At 42.5% G+C, this 13,530-nt stretch overlaps 1 protein-coding gene across 4 annotated transcripts in view; it reads left to right on the top strand.

Annotated features, from left to right (window-relative positions):
- Positions 1-13,530, top strand: part of SOBP (sine oculis binding protein homolog) — a 191,462-nt gene that overhangs the window by 154,367 nt on the left and 23,565 nt on the right. The gene's annotated exons all lie outside the window — the stretch shown is intronic.

Genomic DNA, 13,530 nt, shown 5'->3' with positions numbered 1-13,530 from the left:
ATTATGTAACAACTGTATCTCTGTTTCATTAAGGTTGGATAGATAGGAACTGGTCCCCATCCTTCACCTATGCTAGGAAGAAACTGAAGTGGGTCATCAAATCTGTGCATAGGCATATTTTTGCAATGGAAAGAAAGAGACCCCTCAGGCAGCATAGTTTACCTGAATGGCTGGGGTATAAATGTACTAAACAAAATAATTATAATTGTTGTTATTACTACTGGTGCCCTAGAAACTAGTGATTCTGTACCACTTACCACCAATGGGGGATGCCAGGCTTCCTTACAATTACCACCTGCAGTGGTAATGGCAAAATACCTGTAAACATATAAATGTCCTTCTAAATAAAGATTTTTCTTTTTCTCTTGGTAGGATACAGGTTCTTTGATAAAGTGCTTGGTAGTACATAAAATACAGGTTGAGAACCACTGCTATAAACCATACAACCTACAGGGCAGGAAGACAAGGGCTTCTAGTTTCTGATGTTTATTCTGTTTAGGGTAGCCTTCCTCAACCTTTTTACCCTTGATTATCCTCTTAAACATTCTTTGGACTTTGAGAAACCCCAGAAGTTATGTCAGAAGGCCACACCTTCCTGCCATTCCCTTGAAAGTCACATGTCACCCAGAGGCTCCCACCAGTGACAGCACATAAATATTTTCAGATTATTTGTATACAGTACCATACCTGCACTCTGGGCTGGCTACCAGTTTAGTCTTCTTTACCAAAGGAAGGCTGCAGTGGGAGCCTGCAGAATCATAGCTGGGGCAGGCCTGTGATTCTCCATCACCCCTTCATATCAGAAAGAGAAGCAGGAGCAGTTAAGTTAAAATGAGAGTACTGAATGCCAGACTGAATGAGAGTCTCTGAATGCCAGACACTATTGCTACTACATGCAATGAGCCTCAGCCAGCAAGGATTTGTATGGCCAAGGCCCCTGCCCTTCCCATCCCCTCCATTAACTCCCACCCAATTTGCAGAATCGTTCTGGTGCCATCACAAAACCCCAAGGTTTCATGAAACTTTGGTTGAGAAAGTCTGGTTAAGGATATTTGCTGCCAGCTGAACCCTGAACTGAATCAAACAAAAGTCTGTGAAAGGTTTGGGGAGCATGACCTGGGGTAATTTCATGGCATTTTTTGGTTTCTGCCCCAGTTCATACCCATCCCTACTTCAGACCAACATGGCTACCCAAGGGAATCTGTCTGCCACCTAGCAATAATTTATAGTTATTTTTCCAAGGACACCCAGTAAGTTTACTATCTAAATGAGGAATTTGAATCTTTGCTTTCCTCATAAAGTGCTGTTGGGTCACTTGGTGAGAGTTGGCTTGGTGTAGTGCTTATGAGTACAGACTTCTAATTTGACAAGCCAGGTTTGATTCTGGGTTCCCCCACATGCAGCCAGCTGGGTTATCTTGGGCTTGCCACAGCACTGATAAAGCTGTTCTGAATGAGCAGTAATATCGGGTCTCTCAGCCTCACCTACCTCACAGGGTATCCGTTGTGGGGAGAGGAAAGGGAAGGCAATTGTAAGCCTCTTGAAACTCCTTTGGGTATAGAAAAGCAGTGTATAAGAACCAACTCTTCTTATGTATGTACTAGCTTCAAAGCCCGTTCCTAAGAACAAGCCTTGAAAGGGCCCCCTTCCCTGGCCCATGGCCAGGCAGCTTAAGGTGGCTTTGGGCCACAGTGCTGCCAGTTCAAGTGGGGCAGGCGGGGGCTGGCCAGCTCATTAGCAGGCCCAGGACAGAGCTCTTTAGCAGGCAGTCAACAGGCCGGTAGGCCCTCATTAGCAGGGCCAGCCTAGCAGGCCAAGAGGCCCTCGTTAGCAGGCCCTCCACCATGACCCTTTGCCCAGGGCCCTCTCTCCTTACCTGCTGCTGGCTCCAGGCACTGAGGCGTGTCTGAGAGCAAGAGGCTAGAGTCCAGGGACGGAGGGCAGGAGCTGCAAGGCAGAGCCAATCAGGGTGCAGCCAACTTTGCTGGCTTCACCCTGATTGGCCTTATTCCAACTTGGACAGCTGGATACGTCCCACCCCCCCCCCCCAAGCTGTTTCACAAATATATAGAGGAACCATGGATGGATTTATTTATTTATTTGAATTTTTATAGCACCCATTCTTTATGGCTCTGGGCGGTTTACATGGAACATTGCATAAATTTACATGGAACATTATAACAATCTGTAACATTATACAGTTTTCAATACAATATCACAATCTATCAGTAACAATTACAACACAACATGAATAACAACAACACTGGGGAGATCAAATTGTTCTATCATGAAAGGGTATCTGGGGGGGGGGAACCCGCAGATGTTCCAAGTCGGTTGGCCTCAAGCAAATGCCTGGTGGAGGAGCTCCCTTTTGCAGGCCCTGTGGAACTGTGAAAGTTCAGGCAGGGCTCTGATTTCCTCAGGGTAGGGGCCAGGTAGGGTTCCACCAGGTAGGGGCCAGGACGAGAAGGTTCTGGCCCTTGTTGAGGTCCGACGTGCTTCTTCATAACACAGCTAAATTTACTTCTATCTGGTCCTCATTTGGTAAATATTTCTAGGCCAAAATTTTATTTATCCTGTATTTATTTATTCATTCATTCAGTATGAATAAATACTGTTTGCCACCTTCACTTCCTTTTCTCAGAGAAAATCAAAGCGATTCTCTGATGATTTCTCATCTAAGGGCAAGACCATAATCTGTCTCCAGACTTTGGAAAAGTGTTGTTTTTTACATGGTCACCTGCCCCAGGTCTTAGCCAGGTTCCTTAGCCCAGACCTGACATTTTGACATGCTGTTCCTAAATCCCTGAAATTGTTTGCTCTGTTTCATACACACAACCATTATCAAAATTCTTCCTTGTAGTGTGCTAATGTCAGGTAAGATAACATAAAATCAACACATACTGTATGAAGGGTGTCACAGAGTCTCCTGGTATTTTTCCTTTTTGGGCTGTTTGAAGCGTTCTTTGACACATCTGTTCATCCCTCCCCCCCCCCCCAATTATATACTGTGCAAGAGTGAGAAAATTCTTTGTCAGCAATCCCCTCTCCTTTTCCCATAGATTTCTGGAGAAGTCTTCCAAGAACTCAAAGATACCTTTGAGTTCACCCATAATCCCTGAGGACAAAGAATGATGATCAGTTTAAGGCTCAAACTAGTGATGCTGTGAACTTCACAAATTACATGATCAAAAATCTAACATTCCCTATACGATGCCTTTCCCCCACTACTCACAACAATCTCAGTACTCTCAAATCACTCATTTAAAATAACATATATCTTGAGTATGTATTGCTTTTGAACAATCAATGCCATTCATTATTCATAATCAAAAGAGGTAGCCAGTTGTCGCAATTTACTGGGGGAAATGGGGTGGCCATGTTCAGTGCAAGCAGTGGATGGAGAGTTCACTTATGGCTAGCTCAGAGTAGCAGAATCTCTGATTCATTTCTCAATAGTCCCCCCCCCCTTTAAAGCCAGAATTAGCCTAGAGCTGAATACATGCGAATGGATGAGCTAGAAAGGAGTACTTAAGCCATATCAAGTAATTTTTCACTTTTTAAAAAAGACCCTGGGGGGCAGATCTTAACTAGACTCTCTGTGCACTTTTTTTCTGCAGAGACACAATCCAGGCTCCTTTGATTTAAAAACTATGGAAGAATCGGAAAACTCTACACAGTATGTTGCTAGACTTCCTCCACTAGTGTTTGCTGTTGTCACTTTGGAACTACTTTGCCAGTTCTTCTCTCTCCCTGCTGTGTGCCATTCCACATGGCAAACCTGATTGAAGCAGATGTTCTTTATGACATTTCTGTGTATTGCATTCCCAAGAGTGGGGGAAAGGCCGCTATAGCAACATCAGAGTACTAAAGAAACTCCGTTGCCATATATTCACCTTATCCCCCCCCCCAAAAAAAAAGATTGGAAGATGCTAGAAATATAATTTTTGTTCATTGTTTATAGATTTCAAATCAGTATCTTAAGCCGAGGTACATAATATGCACCAAAGTGATACTGTAGTATGATCTCCTAGGTAGTCTATGGAATGAGACCCAGATGTTTCCTAGATTCATATCTAATATATAACATTCATAGAATAATAGAGTTGGAAGGGACCTCTTGGTTATCTAGTCCAACCCCCTATACTATGCAGGACACTCACATCCCTATCACTCATCCACTGTAACCTGCTACCCCCTTGACCTTTCACAGAATCAGCCTCTCCGTCAGATGGGTATCTAGCCTCTGTTTAAAACTTTCCAAAGATGGAGAACCCACCACCTCCCGAGGAAGCCTGTTCCACTGAGAAACCGCTCTAGCTGTCAGGAACTTCTTCCGGATGTTGAGACATTGATGAATATATAATGGCCCAAGTAGAACTTGAGCGACTCAGCATTATTTCAAACTAGTATCAAAGCCCTTTTTAAAAAATTGGCTTTGAAAAGGGTGGCTGCTGCCTGCCCTGTTCTGGCTACTGCTGTGGTAATCTGCCCTCCCATTCCAAAGGAATCATCTCAGAGGTTCTTGCAGCCGCGCTGCATGCTGGCCCCGCTCAGGCAACGCAGGTAGAAGGTGGAGACTGTCTTTTCACTCCTCTGCCCCCCTTCCTGTTCCTGGACTTGCTGTGCCTCTCTTGATCTCCTGCTGCTCTCCTCCTCCCTCCTTCCCAGGCAAGGATCTTTCTACTTGTTCCTCCCCTCTTCTGTGTGGTCAGGCCGTCCCTTACCCTCCCCATTGCTGTCTTCATTGGCTTTCACCTCGCCCCATTCTCCGCAGCTGCAGCTCGCCTTGTGCTTGTTCTTTTCTTACTTGGTGGCTCCCAGGACTGCTGCCATGACCTTCTTCACCCATGGGGCTGGTGCCAGGTGAGGGCAGAAATCTGGGGATGGCTGCTTCTTTGGTTTTGGGGTTTGGGACATGCAGGCTTCCCCCAAGGGTGGGATCCTGGGAAGGGAAGGGAATTCACTCCCCTCACCGCGGCCTCTTCCCTTTGGGCCGCAAACCCCTCTTGCCGCCTCGCTTTGTGGCCCAAAGGGAAGGGCATCCTGAGCCCTTTTCAGGCCAAAGGGAAGGAAATCTTCCACCCCTCAAGCGGGCAAGGAGGGAGGATGGGAGCTGGAGAGGGAGGGCCAATCAGGGTGTGGCCAGCTTTGGCCCTATTCCATCTTGGACAGCCAGGACAGCCAGGGGGGGGAGTACAGTTTATTTATTTATTTTAGATTTATATACCGCCCTCCCCAAAGGCTGCAAGGAGCAATTGAAGGGCTTGATAATTTTCAATGCCATGTTGCTGGAGAAGAGGAGCACTTCTTTTCTCACACTGCCATTTCCCTGGCTGCAAATAACCCCCTCCTCACTTGCTTTAAGACCTGATATATGGTTAGCTTAAAGCAGTCTGAAGAGACATTTTAAATCACAAAAATGGCTCAGTGGAAGATTGAGAAGCACCTTCTTTACCAGTACTACAACCCTGATCTTGGTCCAAAGACAGACACAAGGAACAACCGGTTTATGTTAACAGCAGCTAACTTAAGCAATGTTACTTGCATTGAAACTTAAGCATGACTGATTTACTCTTACATATATTGCTTTAAATTTTTAATGTAATGCATTTCTGTGGGCAGTTCCAGCACTAGGTGAATGCTCTAATTCACCCTGATGAAGACTGCATGGTGAAACACATAGAGACTTTGTAAAATAAAAAATTAATCATCTATCACCTGGCATTTTTCCTTTTTGTTCTGTTGGCACATTGGTGGGTGCAGCCCATATTTTCTTCACCTGATGACCCCTCCAGCCAACATTCTGGCCTCAATGTTCTGCACCAACCGTAGCTTCCAGACAACCCCACATAGAACATACTGCAGTAACCTAACTGAAATTTTACCAGGACATGCATGCATCACAGAGGCAAAATCTTTCCTGGAAGGGCTGCAGCTGGTACACCAGCTGAAACTGAGGAAAGGCACCCCTGCCCACCACTCTTTATCCAACAGGAGACCTAGGTTTAGTGGTATTCCCAAACTACAAACCTGCTGCTTTAGGGGGAGGGAAATCCCATCCAGAAAAAGAGATACCCCAATTCCTGGGTTAGATCTTACCCCACCAGTAATGTCTCTGTTTTGTTGGGATTAAGTTTCAGTTTGTTTGCCCTCATCCATCTGAAAACTGCCTTCAGGCACCAGTAAGATGAACATACTGTACCATGACTTTTCCACACTTGGAACCCGGCCTGGTGCAGTGCTTGTCTGGTTACAGGGTTAATTTCCTGGGACCGCCCCGGACTGGCACTGATGTCATCCACCAGCAGAAATTAGCCCCATGCCTGGACGAGCGCTGTGCTGTGCCAGATTCCTGGTGCAGAAAAGGTCCATTCCTATAATTTTAGGATTTTTCACTGCCTATGCTTGTTTACCAATATGTATACATTTTTATGTACCAAAGACAGATAGGGAGGTTTCTATTCCATAGCAAAGACTTTGTTGGCTTTTGTATATCAGGAGAAATATTTTCTGCTGAGCTTTTGATCTCAGCATGGTCTAGTGATGTTTAAGAGCTATGGACTAAGAGTAAATCATATCAGATCACCAATATCATTGTCACTGAGCTCGTTAGCATCCTGCTGCCATCTCATAAATTCCTTAAATGCACCGAAGGTAATGTTCATTCCCTTGTTTAAAAATGGAAATGTCTCAATAAAGAAAATTGCATATTCCAGTTGTGAGGCATATGGGGCTGAAAAAGCTCTGACAGAACTATAACAGGCCCAAGCCTGCTGCATATGGAGGAGTGCAGAATCAAACTCCATTCTCCATATTAGAGTCTGCTGCTGTTAAACACTACATCAGGCAGGCTTTGTAGGTCTTGCTGGTTCCCAAACCGATCCTTGTCACTTGATAATCCACACATACTACAATTTAGTGATTTGGTCTTTTTTAAATGTAGATGTGTCCAAGCAAATTACAAATGGAACAGATTCTGCACTGATATAATTACCTCTGAAAGCTTCATTTTAAGGGCTGCTTCATATATTACGAGGGGCAATGCGTCGATCCTGTTAGAGTAATGGATGCAGACAGGGAATGTGGTCAGCGATTATAGCGGCTTTCTGCGCTATGTATCCAAGGAAGCAAGACATCATTTACTCTGTGCATACATATTATACTTCTAATGGGCACGTGTAAAATATTTTGCATGTACTTGTTTAAAAAAAATGTCATGCATGAAGGAGCCTTATGGCACAATTCCAACAACCAGGGTGGGAATGTGGTTGAGTGGTGATTGCTTCAGCATGAATTCAGCTATGTTTATTATTTTACTCAAATTTATCAGCATCACTGTAAAGCTGCCAAAAGTGAATTGAACAGGCCAAAGTGTGGCAGAGGAGCAAACACACGTGGTGGAAAATGACAAGCCATAAATGGCACAATACCATTGCTGAGAAAGTTAATGATAACAATACTAGTAGCACTGCCCTGATTACCTACTGTTCTGATCCCAATTGTTTTGTGGAATGCTAGTGGAATAGTTTTAATGAAGTGAATTTTTAAAGGATTTCCTACCTCTATCTATGTGGCCTGCATTATTAGATCTGTCTTGCGGGGGTGAGGGCATGGCTGTGAGATAGTAATTTCTGTAAGACCATATAGTAGGTTCCTGTCAGAACTGTGCTTTGAACCAGGGAGTTCTCAGCCCATTCTTGGTATACTTTTTTCCTAGTTCATACGGTCTTTAGAGCATGCTTTCTCAACTAGAGTTTCAGGAAACACTGGGGTTTCTTGACGACCCTGGAAGGGTTTCCAGAATGTGTAGGAGTTAATTGTTTTTAATATATTTTTAAAAGATTTAATGGTGATATGACCATATATGGTCATTTTGACCTGCCACTCCTCCCCCCCCCCCCAAATGGCTATGCTTCCCAACCATATTCTGCAAATTCGTGCCACTTTTGGGGGGTTTGATGCTTGATAATGGTTAAAAAGTTGAGAAAAGCTGATCTAGAGCAATAGTGTCACTTATGTGGGGAAGGAATATTAGTTCCCTTCTCCTTATCATACAGATAACATCTACTCTCAACTGAGCTCTCCATATGAATACCTGATTGCCAAGTTCACATGATCTTGCATTTGAGGGAAGAGGCAGGGAAGAGTCATGTGAGTCAAGTCTCTATGTTAATCAGACATTTACTTAGGACATGCAATTTGCCTATATGTTTCAGGAAGGACTGTGTTGCTGTAAATGTTGTATAATTACTGTACTACTCCAGAGTCTGATGTACTGCTTCAAATGATTTGGAGGAAGCATGCAGCCTTTAAGCTAACAGAAAGCCCAGCAAATGCCCCTTCCTTTAGGAACTGCACAGTGTTATCGTAAGCAGACTTACACTCTTCTAAGACCACTGACTTCAATAGACTTAGGACAGGTGTAAATCTGTTTAGTACTGCACTGGAAATCACTGCTTTCTCTTGCTTTAAAGTAGTGTTGACATCTTTTAAACAACAAGAAATAAATTATACTGATACATAGCTTCATCTAAGTCCCATGTGTTTATGTCTATCAATCCATGTACTAAAGAGATAAAATGGCATGTTTAGAGAGCAAGTTTGGTGTAGTGGTTAGGAGTGCGGACTTCTAATCTGGCATGCCAGGTTCGATTCTGCGCTCCCCCACATGCAACCAGCTAGGTGGCCTTGGGCTCGCCACGGCACTGATAAAGCTGTTCTGACTGGGCAGTGATATCAGGGCTCTCTCAGCCTCACCCACCCCACAGGGTGTCTGTTGTGGGGAGAGGAATGGGAAGGCAACTGTAAGCCGCTTTGAGCCTCCTTCGGGTAGGGAAAAGCGGCATATAAGAACTAACTCTTTTTCTTCTTGTTGTTCTAGTGGGTAAACTGGCAAAATGCATGAACAAAATATATCAAAGTTACACTTTGGAAATTGAAGCAATAGTTAAGGAGTTTCACAAGATAGAAATGTTGATCTGTTGTTGAACAGATTCAAATCCAGTAGGCCCTTAGAAACCAACAAGAGTTTTAGGGTGTACACTTTTGAGAGTCCAAACTTCCTTCATCAGGCACAAGTACAGCAAAACTGGAGATCTCCGAGTCCTTTTATCATTGTTTGACGAGGACAGGGGTGTGGTAAAAATGCCCGTAAATTATGCAAAGGTACAATCTCTTTGGAAGTTTTTTAAGCAGAGGCTAGATAGCCATCTGACAGAAATGCTGATTCTGTAAACTTAGCCAGATTGTGAGTGGGTTGGCAGAAGGGATTGTGTAGGTGCTTGGTTCTTGTGGCCATTTCCTGCATTGTGCAGGGGGTTGGACTAGATGGCCCTGGAGGTCCCTTCCAACTCTATGAGTCTTTATTGTAATTAGCTTGATTAGAGAAGAGGAGATATGCTTGGGGGCAAAAAAGTAGCATCTGCAGTGAGATATGATTCTGTGATGAAAACAGGATTCTTACCTCACTACAGATGCTAATTTTCTGCCCCCAAAGCATTTCCCCTCTGTTCTAATCAAGATGATCACAATACACATGATACCTTTGCATTCTTTACAACATCTCTTCCTTCTTCCGACTAGGATACAAGGACTCAAAGATCTTCATTTCTACTCTACTTGTATCTGATGAAGGGAACTTTGACTCTCAAAAACTTATAATTTTGTTGGTCTCTGAGGTGCTAATGGACTCAAATCTAACAGTTTCGGAGTTGGGAAGCAAGGATTACACGGTTCCAAAGTATGTAGAGAAGGTGAGAAAGAGCTGGCTGCAATGGCAGATTTTTGATTCTTGCTCTCCCACTCAGTTACAGTTATCTTGATCGCCATATTCCTTTATACATTTCCCAGTATTATTCCCATCCTAGTGCTGCCTAGCAGCAGACATGCTGGCTGAAGCTCTGCCCATGAGGCTGGGAGTTCAGTCCCAGCAGCCGGCTCAAGGTTTACTCAGCCTTCCATCCTTCTGAGGTTGGTAAAATGAGTACCCAGCTTGCTGGGGGATAAACAGTAATGACTGGGGAAGGCACTGGCAAACCGCCCCGTATTGAGTCTGCCATGAAAACGCTAGAGGGCATCATCCCAAGGGTCAGACATGTGCTTGCACAGGGGATACCTTTACCTTTACCTAGTGCTGCCTAGAGAAATCACCACAAATGACACACATTATCTTTTGCCATCAATTCTCAGTGGTCTTACATCAACCCCATAGATCTTTCAAGACAAGAAAAATCCAGAGGAAATTTTGCATTTCCTGCCTCTGTGTAGCAACTCTAGACTTCCCTGGTGGTTTCCCATCCAAATACTAACCAGGGCTGACCCTGCTTAGTGACTAAAATCTGACAAGGTCTGGCAATCCAGGTCAGGGCTTTATTTAGCAATGGATAAAACACCCACTTGACATGGTCAGTATAGGAACATTTTCTTCTGATCTAACCTCACTACTGTGTCTGAAGGCTATGTTGACTGAAAAGAGCAGAAGTCAATGTTCTAAATAAAAGAATCATATGCGATATAATTTATGCATCTAGAATTACTATGCCTAGCCATTTGTGTACAAAGAATGGAAATGATAATGTCAGAAAAAGTTACAAAATGTCTTGCCTCTCAGAGGGGGGGAAGGAACCCACTGATAACCCAAAGAATATATTCAGAATGCAAATCATTTGTTAAAATATGTCACATGCCACACATTTCAGGATTGGGAAAAATATTGCTTTATTGTACTGAAAGATATATATATATATATGCACTATGTGTCACATCTTAAGTAATCAGAACGAGCTCTTAGGAGAAATCTGTAATTACTTTGAGCGTGATATTAGTTAAAAGTAAAATGAATGATTTTGCTCCATTTTATCACCGCTGATATACGGCCATTTGAATCATAAATTCATTGACCTCATCTTAAATGATCAATCCTGTAAGACAGCTTTGATTCATTAATTCTTAAGTGACATTATTTCTACTCCAGTAGTTTTTACTCCCTGTGAAAGATTGTTTGCTGCATCCATGAAGCAATAGATGAGAGAGAGAAGGAGAGAGAGAAAAGACTACATATGGCTCTGGAGTGTTGAATAAAATCAATTGGATAATTACTAGATGTTTGGTTCAGGGATGTTCACAGAAACTGATTTATTGCTGTTACCCTCAATATCCTTAATCAATTTGATCCAGTGATAAAATATACTGAATAGTCTGCAATCAATATGTGAGTGAGGTAGAGCAACATAACCAATTTTTAAAAACTTAATGAATTATTAAAAACTCGAGAAATCATGAGAGAATTTCTAAAGACGATTCCTTGACATTTTTGTTCAGGAGATGAGAAAACATTTACTTAGTTTAAGGTGACATGAGAGCCCATTGGAGAGAAGCAGATCAATACAGCCCTGAAACATTTCAATAAACCTTTCAACTGATAGCATATAAAATCAAATTGTTAGGAAAAATATCAGATGCTGGTCTCTGTGTCTGGAACCATAGCAATGGAGCTATGTTACCCTATTAAAATACATGCCTAGTAAATTTAAGTGTGGATTGCAGCTTTGCAATCAGATCCTGATGGAGGTATTTCTAATTACACCTTCTGAATACAGTCCAGTATGGGAAGCCTGCGATTACAAGAATCCATCAGTTTTGCTCCAGATATGTTTTGGCAGATCCATTTTCTTGCCGCCCCCCCCCCCCCGATGTTCAGCAAAAACCTTTGATCAGATTCCTGACTTGCTAGTCTTATGCATTCAAATAGAAAAATAGTTGGTGGCTAGAGCTTTGGTCCTTTAGTTATATATTATTACATTTGTATCTTGTTTTTCTTCTGTTATGAAGCTGAAGGTGATGTACCTAGCACTCCTAGGAGATTTCCTTTCTTGGCATTGATCAGATCCAGACCTGCTTAGCTTCATCATGGATTACTGTATCATATGTCTTCCAACTATACCCTGGCCCTTGATAAGAAGCGACATGATATTGCTGAAGTGAGTACATTGGAGGCATGGAGTGGGTACTGGCCATATAATAGCAATGTTTGTGAACATTGTGGAGAGTCACTGGGATTGCCAGCCAAGGGCTGGCAACTCCAGGAGCTTTGGATGGTGGGGCCAGTGTCTTGACACCACAATGTCACTTCCAGTCGTGTAACCAGAACTGATGTTAGACATCACTGCAGTGCTCTAGAAATTCTCTCCCCTCTCCCCAATTCTGTGGTTTTCTGCAATGTTACTTGTTCTCCCCCATTTTCTCCTGCTATTGTACTTGGCAGTATGGTGGGACCAGAGGTGGGATGGCCCCACTAAACATGATAGAGGCTTATAAAATTTACATGGGATGAAGGGGGTAGAGATAACAGTTTTTATCTCCCGTAATACTCATGCTTAGAGGCACCCAATGAAGTTTTGCAATTGATTCAGAATGGAAAAAAGGAAGTACTTTTTTACTCAACAAGCAATTAAATTGTAGAATTCAATGCTTTGGGACAAAAAGATGGCCACTGGCATGGCTGATTAAAGGGAAAAAATGGTGTGTAGTTTGACCCTTAGAAAAGACATGATCTAGCTTTGGATTTGGTAAAACTCAGTGGTCTATCTTGCTTTGTTATTCTAGTGAACACAATATACAATTCACTCTTCCATAATTATTCTGTTCATGCCCCATAAACAGCTTCATTTGCTGTATTTATAATATTTTCTTGTAATCTAAGTAAGGAAGAAATACATCTGTAGCTGTAAGTGGAACTGCCATTTCTTATGAACTGTAAATGAAAACAATATCATGTGATATTGCAAATACTATGAATGTGCCTGTCATTTTCTTAAGCTGATCATGTCCTCCCTCATCTTCTTTCAGGACCATGCTATTTACTTACTTACTTACTTATTTATTTATTAGATTTTTATACCTCATACACAACTAGGATGGTGCTTTGGGAGCAGCATGCTGTCCTGTGCCATAGCATAGTTCCATGAGCCACACCATCGTGTTTTTTTGTCACAATGTCCTGAAGATTTATTTGGTGATGCCACATCTTATTTGCCATTTTATATGGTTTGTACATCAAATAACTACATTAAGAAATTAAGAGTCCAGTGACACCTTTAAAACAACAAAGTTTTATTCAAGGTATGAACTTTTGTATGCACACACACTTCCTCAGATACAATGTCATGGAATGGAAGTAATCAGTTCATACTTATAGGCAAGGTGTCAGAGTGAATTAACATACAGCACAATGGAAAAATGGTTGACTGATTACAGAGATAAACAGGGAAAAAACAGTTATTTCAATTTGTTTGTATTCACTTGAGATTGAATTGCATGGGAAGCATCTTGGGTTCAATAAATCTGTCCACATTAAAAAAATAATGGTCAACTAGATAATCAGTTGCTGACAGCAGTTAGCCGAGACTTTGCCCTTCTGCCCCCTGCTTGTCCTCTCAAGCATGGAAGCATCTTAGGGCATCATCTTCTTTGAAGTAGAGCATATATATATACACACATGCACACAAAACACCATTCCAAACTATATTG

The sequence above is a fragment of the Paroedura picta genome, chromosome 1 (assembly GCF_049243985.1).
Source record: "Paroedura picta isolate Pp20150507F chromosome 1, Ppicta_v3.0, whole genome shotgun sequence".
NCBI lineage: Eukaryota > Metazoa > Chordata > Lepidosauria > Squamata > Gekkonidae > Paroedura > Paroedura picta.
Note: the sequence above shows the minus strand (reverse complement) of the source record. Positions and strands in the feature narration are given on the sequence as shown.